The sequence below is a fragment of the Mustela putorius genome, unplaced genomic scaffold (assembly GCF_011764305.1).
Source record: "Mustela putorius furo isolate JIRA1106 unplaced genomic scaffold, ASM1176430v1.1 tig00000596_pilon_pilon_pilon, whole genome shotgun sequence".
Classification (NCBI taxonomy): Eukaryota; Metazoa; Chordata; class Mammalia; order Carnivora; family Mustelidae; genus Mustela; species Mustela putorius.
The window spans coordinates 3,164,538-3,176,063 of record NW_025421428.1 but is presented as its reverse complement, the minus strand read 5'-3'; the positions used below and the strand labels follow the sequence as shown (position 1 = coordinate 3,176,063).

The 11,526-nt window shown below is 42.5% G+C and overlaps 1 long non-coding RNA gene across 3 annotated transcripts; it reads right to left on the bottom strand.

Moving 5' to 3' along the window:
• Positions 1–2,908: 2,908 nt before the first annotated feature.
• On the bottom strand, positions 2,909–10,912 carry LOC106004016. 3 transcript variants are annotated; one of them, XR_006607408.1, is made up of 6 exons: positions 10,808–10,912; positions 8,949–9,024; positions 7,489–7,693; positions 5,963–6,083; positions 5,387–5,490; positions 2,909–3,667 (listed from the first exon to the last, which is right to left on the bottom strand). It is a non-coding gene; the product is annotated as an uncharacterized LOC106004016 (long non-coding RNA). The 3 variants fall into 3 exon arrangements; XR_006607409.1 differs by having other exon boundaries at positions 8,949–9,056; positions 10,808–10,874; XR_006607410.1 differs by lacking the exon at positions 8,949–9,024 and having other exon boundaries at positions 10,808–10,887.
• Between the last annotated feature and the right edge of the window lie 614 nt (positions 10,913–11,526).

The window sequence follows — 11,526 nt, the reverse complement described above, 5'->3', positions numbered from 1 at the left end:
TTAAAGCTTTTTATTATCGCCTTTTTTTCCTTTTGAAGTTGAAGCAAAGGTGCTATGATGTTGTTCCAGCAACTTCTCTCATGTGGGGCTTTGCTTTTATAACCACCAGTGTTATAAAGACCGCTGAGTCCTGTGACATTCAAAAACTCTTCACCAAATACCAGTTCTAAAGAAAGTCTGTCTTCCAGGGCAAATCAAGTTCTACAAATTGATTGTTCACAACACATTCTAAACTCTCGCACTTGGCAGAGTCAAGGTTGGCTATGTCTTAGGTGTAAGGGGGTTCTGGAGTTTTTGTTCCCCTGTGGAACACACTTGTCCTTGACCCCTACCACCTGGGTGAGTGCACAGAGGTGATGGGATACAGTAGAAAGAGCACTGAGCAGGAAGGTTGAAAACCAGCTCTATCACCTAGCATTTGTGTGGCCTCAGTGTATCACTTCGCTAGGCCCCGTTTTCCCTGTCTGTGTAGCCACGTTTGTTAAGCTGAATGATTTCTAAGGTTTTGGTCCTGTGTCTGCTGAGGTGTGGGCACGAGTTGGTATTTCAGTTTTGTCTGATTCATTGTTTCATTTAGGTCGAAGATATTTAAATGAAATCATTGGTACAAAGTTATTCTCTATAAGGAAACCAGGTATATGAAAAGGATAGATAAAGGAGGAATGTAGAAAATGTAACAGATTTTACCTAGAAAATGTTAGCTAAGGGGGATTGTGGTTCTTTAGACAGAATGGGCAGTCTTAGACACCTGAACCTGACTTTTCTTGCTCCTTTGCCTCTAACCTGATATGTGGCTTTAGGCAGATTAACTTTCTATCCCCCAACCCTCATTTTCTTCATCTTTAAAATGAAGGAATTGCCCTAGATTGGGGTTCACAAACTCCAGTGCCATGGCAGCCATGTACATGATGTAAATGATTGGAGTGTGCTGGACAGGGTTGTGCTGAATCATGGAAAGCTTATCTAATGGGGAAGTTACTCAGCTCTAAGTGTTAGGTAGAAGTGAGCACAGTGGAGGCAGGTCTTGTGATTTTCTTCAGGAGGAAGTGGAAATCCAGATTTTTATTTGAAATCTCCTGATCTGTAAAATGTTGACAGCTAATTGAGGAAAGTTTAAAATACAGTGAGCTAAACAAAGTAAGTCTGCGAGCTGCCAGTTTGTATCTTCCACCTTCTCATTCTTGTAAAGTTAGGTAACTCTGGGATCAGGAGTGGGAATGTTTTAACATAATTGTCATAGACATGAGGGGGAGAGAAGAGGGAGCCAGCTCCAGGACAATTCAGCTGTTTCCTATTGTGTTACAGGAAGTGAGGGGGCTTATTTCATCCGCACACCAACAGGAAGTAGTTTGAAGATGGACACATAAACTGGAACCTCAGTTGTAGCCTCTGCCTGGGGGTATGGTTGACTCATTCTTGCTGGTGTGGATATAAAGCTTATCCACTTCACAGGTGGGCAGAGGGCTTGCTGGCAAAGCTGAGAAGGAAGCCAAACCTGGTGGGGACCCTGCTGTTCCAGAATCCGCAGTAACACAGAGCCTGGCTGGACCTCTGAATGCTGTGGAGTTAAGACTCTAGAGAATCAGTGTTCGGTTTCAAGGACAGGTATACTTCATATTCCTGTAGACTCTAAGGAGGTTAGGCAAAAGAATATAGTATCGTCTCCATCCCTGAAGTCCATCTCACACTCAGTTGTGTGCCTGAGGTCCGCTTGGGCTTCTCAAGAGATGGACCAGGAATTGCGGCTGGAATCCATTTTGGAGGAGCCTCGGGAGACGTGGGGCAAGGAGGAGGGTGACTGCCTTTCTCCTCTACCTCCGACCTGAACAGATCTCTGAGGTCACTGATCTGATGACCATCCCTATTCCACCTCACCTCCAGATACATCCAGCATTTCACAGGGCAAGTAATTAGAGTTATTTGTGGGATTTTTTTTTTTAACGACAAACCTGGAACTTGTATGACACATCCCATTTCAGTTTTCGGTGGACACCGAAGTTCCCCTCCGGGTGGTAGCATGGTACAGCTTTGATTTCCTCCTCACAGAGGCCTTCATTTCACCTGAGCATTTTATTTAAAAGCTTTATAGATGCTGGGTTTATTCATACAAGTGCCAGCTTTTATAAAAATGAAAAACTAATGCATCCTTTAAAGATAAAGCCAAGTGGAGGGCCAGTGAGAGAAGTGGGTAGGGGAGAGCCAAAGCTGGAGTGGCGTCGTCCCCTTGCGTTGCATGAGGGGGCTGCCCTTCCGCACGCAGTGACTTCTGCTTCCTTAGCTCAGAGGGGAAGAAATTGCCTTTTACTCTTTTTTTGGTGAATATTCTCATTTCTGAAAAATTCGTAAGTCACGAGCAGAAGAGACCCCATCCTTTTTTGATGAGCGTTGGATTTCTTGAGTGAAGTTGTTGTGGTGGAAGCAAAGGGCCCCTCTCCTGTCAGGTGCATAAAGGGCAGAGAAACAACTTCGGGCTCCGGGGTGAGCGTTGGGGGTCTAGGAGAGCTGAGTGAGTGGGACATTTTCGCATTCCAAAGGGTGGTAAGTTCCTCCAGCCCCCTTATTTGAAGTAATAAGTCAAATTTGTCAAAACTGGCCCTGAGCTGACCTTTAGACCTATGGGTGAAATAGGAAGAAAGACTTCTTTTCCGGGGCGGGGTGGGGGGGGGGTTGGATGTTGAAAAGTTCCACAGGAAGGTACATAGCTTTGGATAGCTTTTCACAAGTGGAAGGTAGGGGACTGTTGCTACTAAATTTTAAGGATTGTACTTCATTTTTCATGGTTAAAAAAAGACCATTCTGGCCACTACAGACACATTAAATTATGAATGAGGATTGTGTAATCACTCTAGTGTTTGTTCTCAGGAGAGTGATTATTGCTCTGCATTTTAGAAAACAGGGAGAAAAGAAATATTTTTGGAAACAGTATATTTTAGACATGAAGAAGCTGTTTGTTAGGTTAGGCATTTTGACCTAGCAGAAGTAGCAAACGATGGTGGAGCTGGGCTTTACGACATTGCCTTGGCCAAACCCAGCCAGCTCCCTGCAGCTCTGGCTGTGTGCCCTGGCTTCTTGGGAACCTCGCGATGAATCTTCCAAAATCACTCTGCCAGTCTCTGGGCCTCCTCCTCTTGCGGGCCGAGGTGGCCTGCAAGTGCCTTTCTGAGTAGGGAAGTGTGCAGAATCAGATCACTGTTCTAGGATGCAGTCTGGGGCAGGGCATACGGTCACCTTTGCTTTTAGGGACAGAGTTCGTTGGGGTAGGGGAGAAGCTCTTTAGGTCTGTCCCATTGGTGCAGCCTTCCTACCTGGTTATGTTGGTGCTTGCTAAGATACTTTTAAGATCACCAAGTCTGTCTTGAGAATTATGCAGTCCCCAGCTAGAGTGTCTGATGCAAAGAGCAGGTTAGCATTTTTGATAGAAATACCCACTAGCCATCTCTGGCAGTGTCTGATCACAGGGTCCCTTGTTCGTGACTACTCTAGGAAAGTGAAGGTTTTTCCCATAATAAATCCTCCAGTGGAGTCTGGATAGTCTTTGCACCGCTCCCTGGTCAGGCGGGATGGTCATGCTCAGTGCAGATGGATGTTTGCAGTCAGGCGGTTTCAGTGTGTTTCCAGTCTTCCCTACAGCACGGAACTGTGGTTGCTTCAAATCCGTATCACAGTCCTGAGGAGTGAGACCCCACTGGATTATTACAGTTTAAAGAACCCAGCTACTTCTACTCTTCATGAATGTGCTCAGATTAAAATGTTTTTGCATATTTAAACCTGGAAAATCATGAGTTCAGATGATGAAACTCACAGTTATTCTGTGTTCCCTCTATTCACATTGCAAACAGATGAATTTCACTAATTTAGACTTAGTGCTCTTGAGGAGAACGCTCAGGTTGAGAAAGGCTGGTCTCACCAATCCAGCGTCTATGGCAACGTGATAAACACAGCTCACGTTTAACTAATTTGATGTATGTTGTAATCTAGGGAAAGAGGTAAAGTTTATCTGAAGTGTCTGGGATGTGGGGAGAAGGGAGTGCCTAAGATAGTAGAGCAAATGTGGGACAAGATGTCTCTATAAAATGAGAAATTATTTTCATGCATCACAGAAGCGTTGTTCTACCATGGGTGATTGTGCTAACTATAAATCATTGATATCTACACATGAAGGCAGGTTCTCTCACTTAGGCAACATTTGGTTAGTCAAGTCCAAGTTATTGTTTGTACTTGAAAGTAATAAAGCTGCATTTCCTTAAAAATATAATTCTGTAGTGAAGACTATTTTCTCACCTTTCCCCAGTGAATTCGGATGGGACTTTGCAAGAGCACTTGCATTTTAGAATGTGTTTTTAGAAGTGGAACTGCCTCTCGTGTGAGCTGAAGCAGCTCTGTGCCTTTACTGTTCCTGTGTGCTCTAGAATGTAAACCCAACTTCATAACAATTTCTGAATGAGATCCAAGAGGAAAACCGTACACTGAAAAGTCAGATGCAAGGAAGGGATTCTGGCGACCCCATGAGTAGATGCAAATTGGGCAGGGGTGAGGGGAAGAGTGCCATTAATGCAGGTTCCGGATTTGGGGATTGTCTTCCTGCCTCCGCTACTCAATCCCCTAGTTGGTTGATTCTTAATTTAAATTTGTCGGACTCCTTGTTGTTCACCAAGCATGGTCCTGTACCTTTGAGCCCCAATAGTACCGTCATAGGCAGATTGTCACTTCTGTTATACAGAGGAGCAGATTGAGGCTTGGAAAACGGCCAGTTGCTTAGAAGAATAGTGAGTGCTGAGGAGGTTGGGGCCCAGAGTTTTAGCCTCCACAGACCCAGATCCTAGATTACCGCCCCCCAATCCTTGTTTCCCTTCCCATTTTCTGCCTACTTCAAGGCTCTTCCATCCAGACCTGGACAGCTCCCCTCCCCCTCGGCCACTTGTGTGTGCCTTTCAAGCTACTGGCACCTGCCTCTAGGGCATCTTACCAGCCACTCCTTTGAGCGCGTGGCCCCTCTGTGGAAACAACTGCAGTAACTTCCTATTGCCAACAGGGTATGTCTAGATTTATTAACCTATCCATAACCGAGTTCCAGCTCATCTCTTTAAACCGTTCTTGCTCTTTGTTTTCCTGACTTTGCTCTTGGATCTTCTCCCATCCTCATGGAAAAGCCCCCAAGTTCCTTGTTACCACTCCTAGAGCCAGACTTTAGGATCCCATTGACCTCCCGCTAGCTTTCAAGCCTCCGTTGACCAACATGGCCCACTCAGCCCAACTCAACATTTTTGCCTGAGGTAGTTAGACGTGCAGTCTGTTGGCAGTTCTTCACGTTGTACCTTTTCCAGATGGCAAACCATCAACTCACCTTTGATCCATAAACTTTTCAAAATTCAGGTAAACACCTTACCTCCCCAGCAACACTGTTTAAGGTTGAATCATTACATGATGCTCCATAGGTTCTTGGGAAGTTATTTTAGTAAGTTCCATGGATCATCTTAGGGGCTACGTTAACTGGAAGAAAAATAACTTTTGAGTATCCGAACACTGAAGCAAAATGAAAGACCAGTGACACACAGCTCTACCTCCTAGATTCCCCTGTTCTGCATATCGTATAAACATCTAAATTGTTCTGAGAACATTTGGGCACAATGTTTGATGATTGCTCTGATTAGACATGAGTAGTCTTTACCAGTGGGATGTACCTGTTCTTTGCATTTGAACCACATGTTCTGCTCTCACTGTGGTAAAGATCATCTAACAATAAGACAGATTTATAGAGAAAATTCCCCAGAGCTCCTATATCGTAACAATTTTAAATATTCTAATCCTTATCACCTAAGTATTGATTCATATGGTAACAAATCTTTGTGTTTTATTGCGCTGTCAAAAATGTGCTCTCTTTTCCGTTACCATAATATTTTGTACTATTCTTTTATTATCATAATTTGCTAAGCTGTTCCTATTTTGGTGGGTGATTACGTACCTTCCAGTTTTGCTTTTAGACAGTGGTACAGAGGACTTCTTTGTGCATATTTTCTTAGAATAAGTTCCCAGTAGAAGACTCACGAGTAAAAGCAGAGAATTCTTTCTTAACACTTTTGTCACTGACAGGGAAGAGTGTATAAAGCACACAGTTTATTGAACAGTTACAAAGCGAACACCTAAGGACTGTCACAATCACGAAGGATCATTTCTGGCTCCCCAGAAACTTCCTCTATGTGGGAAGGAACATTTCATGACCTTTGTATCATAATTATCTTATGGCTTTCCGAAGGGGTTACAGGGATTTACTTTATCACCTTGCTGGATTAAATACAATGTTTCACCACAACACCGTCAGTTTTGAGTGTTTTTTTTTTAACATCCATTGTGTGGCTTTTCATGCCACTTGAAATGTGTATCTGTTTTCCAGCGCTGATTACTGCAAAGCCATTATAAATTACTGAGGAGGTATTTGGTTAAAAAAATAAATCATAAATCACACTGTCCAAATGAATCAACTCTTGTTGTTGGACAAAGAATTTAACAGTATTTACCTGTAATTCTTATGTTGACTGGAAAACATCACAGATGTATTGCCATTATTTTCTTTTATATTGATGTAACCTATATAGTTTTCAGAATTTTATAAAGTCATTCCTTATGGTAGCAGTTAGTTTAATGGGAAGATTGAGTGGTTATTTTGAATATGTTTGCCAATTTAGTTTATATAAAGAAGGCATCTCGAGGTTGCTTTAACTGACATTTCTTGTCTTTATGTGAAGACAGAAAACAGATTTTTTTTACTCTATGTGTGATTATTTGTACTTCTTTTTAATTCTTTCTTCATCTTTCACCCATTTACTTTTATTACATTTTCAAATACTTGGACAATATTGTTTAAGATGAATTAAGGTCACAAATAAAATTTCACTAATCTGAGCATTACTAATTTAGAAATAATAATTAAACCCAAGGCATGTGTTGAAAGCAAACCTATCAACAATCACAATTAACATTCCAGTAATTAATGTGATAGGTCACAAATATGCATTGTCTCTCTCTCTCTCTTTTTTTTTTTTTTAAAGATTTTATTTATTTATTTGACAGAGAAGAGAGTACAAGCAGGGGAAGCTGCAGGCAGAGGAAGAAGCAGGCTCCCCACTGAGCCAGGAGCCCTACGTGGGGCTCAATCCCAGGACCCTGAGATCATGACCTGAGCGGAAGGCAGATGCTTAACCAACTGAGCCACCCAGGCACCCCTGCATTGTCTCTTAAAGTAGGTCTAGTAAGACCCAGAACTGCAGAACAGAGCTAATCAACAGTATTGGTTATATAGTAAAACTGTACTTTAATTTTATCCTTTACTAATGTGGATGTATCACAGGTGATGAGTAGTATTTAAAGGAAAATAGGGACAATCACGAGCCAAGTTTTTCTTCCAAAATTAACCATAATATGTTTGAAATTTAAAATGGGGGAGTTAATCCAAGAGGCAGCCAAGTGCAGATACCAAGAACGTAGTCATACCAATGTTTTGTTTTTCCTCATGCAGAGTCAGGGAAGAGGTTGTCTGGTGTGCTTTTATATCTCAGGTTCAGAGAGGAGAGATTTCATCTCTGGGAATTTTTGGAGAGCAGACATACTGAGTTTGGTGTTGAGCACATTCAGCCATGTGAGGTGACTCTTGACCTAGTTGTCCATTCAGGCTTTAAGGGCGCAAAGCTCGAACTCTCTTTGGAGACAGGATCAGAAAAACAAACATTCATGAAGGCTGCATGTCAGGAAGAAAAACACGGAGAGGTACAAGTAATAAGCAGAGCATTATTTGCTTTATTCCTCCTCTCTCCTGCCCCCCCACCCCTTTCACAAGGCTATGTCTGGAGAACAGGAAATCTCTTCCTCTTTCCTGTGTTCACAGAACCGGTGGAAAGTAAACAACACGGACATGCATGGATGTGTGCGTGAATGCGCTTTGGATTGATCTACTTCGATTTCCTGTAATTCAGAGTTCTCACAGTGTGTTTCCTTCCAGCGTATCAGAATTACCTGGGACTTATCAGAAATGCAAATGACTGGGCCACGCCAAGGCTATTTACTCAGAATCTCTGGCAGGAGCCTGGCAGGTGACAATGCCCATGGAGGTTGAGAACCACTATTAGCTAACCTGTTCTGCCACCTACTGGAATTTATGGGAATAGCACCTGGCAATGAGTCTACTACATTAATTCTATTAATTTTTTTGCCCTTAAGCTTCTCTGAATGGATTCTAAAACGGGAGTTGCCTTATACTCATTTCCAGTTATTATAGGGAAGGTTATGTCAAGATATCAGCAGGAAGTCTGTGTAAGCTCATCTTTATTGAAGTGCCTTTAATTTTGTACTGAAATTGCTTTTATCACACTGGAATAATACGCAGCTATTAAATAGTGCTAGGAAGAATAATACACGGGAGAAGTGCAAAAATATATATGAAAAACGGGGTTAAAATGGCCTACAACATTTTTCCAACTAAATAGTTTAAATATGCAGAAGAACAAAATGGAATAAACCAAAGCGTAATTAATAGTGGTTCTCTCTTGGGGATGATATTGTAGGTAAATTTTTTCTATATGCTTTTTAAAAAATTTTCTAAGTTTTATATGATGAGTCTGAATTATTTTTAAGAATAATTTTTTAAATGTTGTAAGTTATGTAATACAGCTGTAAACATTATTTAGCTCAAATTTCTTCTCTCAGGAAGAATTTATGAAGTCCCCATACCAGACAGACATTGTGCTAGGGTCTGGGGTTGCAGAGATGAAATGTGTATGGTCTCTGCTTCCTGGAGCTCTCAGTTCTCTGGGGTGGCATACACACTAAACCCAAGCGGTATAATGAAGGAAGTACAAGTAAGGGAGAAGCTCTACTTAGGCGTGGTAACCACAGTTTCCCAGAGGAAGTAGCTTTCCAGAGAGTTCCCAAACTAAGACAATTCTAGATTCAGATACCCTGTAAGTTACCAGCCTTTGTAAGCCGACTGTAGGATATTCATGGTTGACTGGATTGTATTATTCCTGGGGGTCTCTGTAGTCAATAGAGGAACACATAAGACAGTGCTAGAATTTGGAGACAAAATCATTAAACAACTGAAATTCAACAGAAAAAGCAAGTTGTTGGTGGAGGCCTATTTTTTCAATCTCTTCAAATCTGTCCATTAAAAAAAAAACCAAACCCTCAGTAGCAAAACTAAAAATTCAGACAATACTTGGAAGTAGGTCACAAGGTAACCCCATGAGCCCCAAAATATAAGCAGGTGGGGCAAACAAAAAACTGCCACGAGAACAGCATTTGTGCAGGAGGAATAGGAAGGAACGAGGTAGTGTACGATGGACGTGAGAACAGGAGAACCCACGATAGGCAATAGGTGATCACTGAAGAGGGGAAGCCCATCTAAAAGTGCTGGCTGAAGCTGAGAGAAGTTTTGTCCTCTCCCAAAAGTGGGTTCATGCGAGGGCCTGCTGGAAGAGCACCTGTAAGGGCTGGAGCAAGGCAGCCCTTATAAGCTCATGAGGCTGCCTGCTTTCTTCTAGGACAGGACTCCACACTTGCGAAAACACCTGGGACTAAAAGCAGAATTGAGCAGGACAGAGACAAAGGGGAGACTATTCCTCTTGAGAGTCTTTGTAGGCAGTGTAGGAACATGTAAGACCCTACAAGAATTTGAAGACAAGGAAAGAAAGATGGCCCAGACTCAAGAAAGGGTAAGGACAGAGGCAGTCCCAGAAAGCAAGCTGTTTTATTTTTAAACTCCATACAAAAGCAACAGAAGAGAGGGCTCTGTGAAGGTTGAAAATCTTTTCTGAACATAGCCTTAATCCAAAAAGCCAGGAAGGATCATTTCACAATCAAATAAACAATAGAAAAGTATTAAGGCCAAATTCCATCCAAAGTTATGAACAGAAAAGGGACCAAGAGGAAGCACAATAGCATCCCTATAGACAATGGAAGCACACCAGGGAGACGTGGTTAGAGACCAAAACCATAACATATTTAAAAATGAAAATACACTAAGCACATGAAAGAAAACATGAGAAAATTACATAGATTGAAAATGGAATGAAGAATTAAGAAAATGAGAAATTATTTGAGAAATGAAGACAGGGCGCCTGGGTGGCTCAGTCCATTAAGCTTCTGCCTTCGGCTCAGGTCATGATCCCAGGGTCCTGGGATCGAGCCCCGGGTTGGGCTCCCTGCTCAGCGGGGACTCTGCTTCTCCCTCTCTTTCTGACTCTCCCTCCTGCTCATGTGCACTCTCTCTCTCTCAAATGAATAAATGAAAAGTTTTAGAAGAGAGAAGTGAAGACTGGAGCACAAGCAGCGTTAAGGACTAAACACAACAGATAACAAACACCTTAAGAAAAATAGAGGGTGATAAAGAAAAAGACATATAAGTAAAGAGGAGATAAAGAATTGGAGACACAAGATTCGAGAGAAAGTGACCCATCTTTGAGGCGCGCAAAGGAGATCAAACACAGGTAACAGGCCTGAAGAAGAACCCCAAAGCAAGAAGAAATGCTAAAAACTGTAATTCAAGGAAACATTCCATTTAAACAAAAAGGTCAACACTGCATATTGAAAGTATACCATGTACCTGAAAATATTGACCCAGAGGGACCACCCAAATAACAGGTGAGGAGAAACGCATCTTAATAAAAGCATTTCAACTCTAAGCGGGAAAAGAGTGATAGAAAAGCACGGGTTGTCAGCCCCACTGAACACTTAGGCATGAAGCATCAACGGCTTCTGAGATCCCAGGGGAGAAACAACCAGACACGGGCCTCTTACAGCCTTGCCAAAGGGACCAAACCTGAGTCTGAACCACTCTCTGAACACTGCTGCTGTTGTACAGGAATACGGAGGACTGAAGACAGTGTGTGTGTGTGTGTGTGTGTGTGTGCAGGGTGGCCTGGGGAAATGCGGTCTGCGGGAAGTTGCAAGTTCAAAGATTCTGCAACTCATACTTGGTAGGAAAATGAAAAAGGACAGAAGAGGAATCTATAGATTAAAAGAGACAAAAGATGGGATTTTATGAAAGAGGCAAGGCTCCGAATGTTTCTCTCTCTCTTTTTTTTTTCTTCAAATTTATTTACTTGTCAGAGATCACAAGTAGGCAGAGAGGCAGGCAGAGAGAGAGAGGAGGAAGCAGGCTCCCCGCTGAGCAGAGAGCCCGACTTGGGGCTTGATCCCAGGACCCTGAAATCATGACCGGAGCTGAAGGCAGAGGTTTCAGCCCACTGAGCCATCCAGGTGCCCCAAGGCTCTGAATGTATCTTAACCAGTATATTTTACTCCTGGTAAATGGGTAAACAAAAGCAGGTATGTCCGCACGACGGAATGATACTCAACAATAAAAAGGAAAAACTACCAGCACATATGGTAACATGCGTGCACTTCAGAATTATCACGCTGAGTGAAACCCGCCGCACTCAAGAGAAAGCAGCCTCTAAGATTCTAGTGACACGAAATTCTCAGTGTAAAACTGACTCCTAGTGACGGGAAGCAGATCAGCGGTGGTCTAGATGGAGA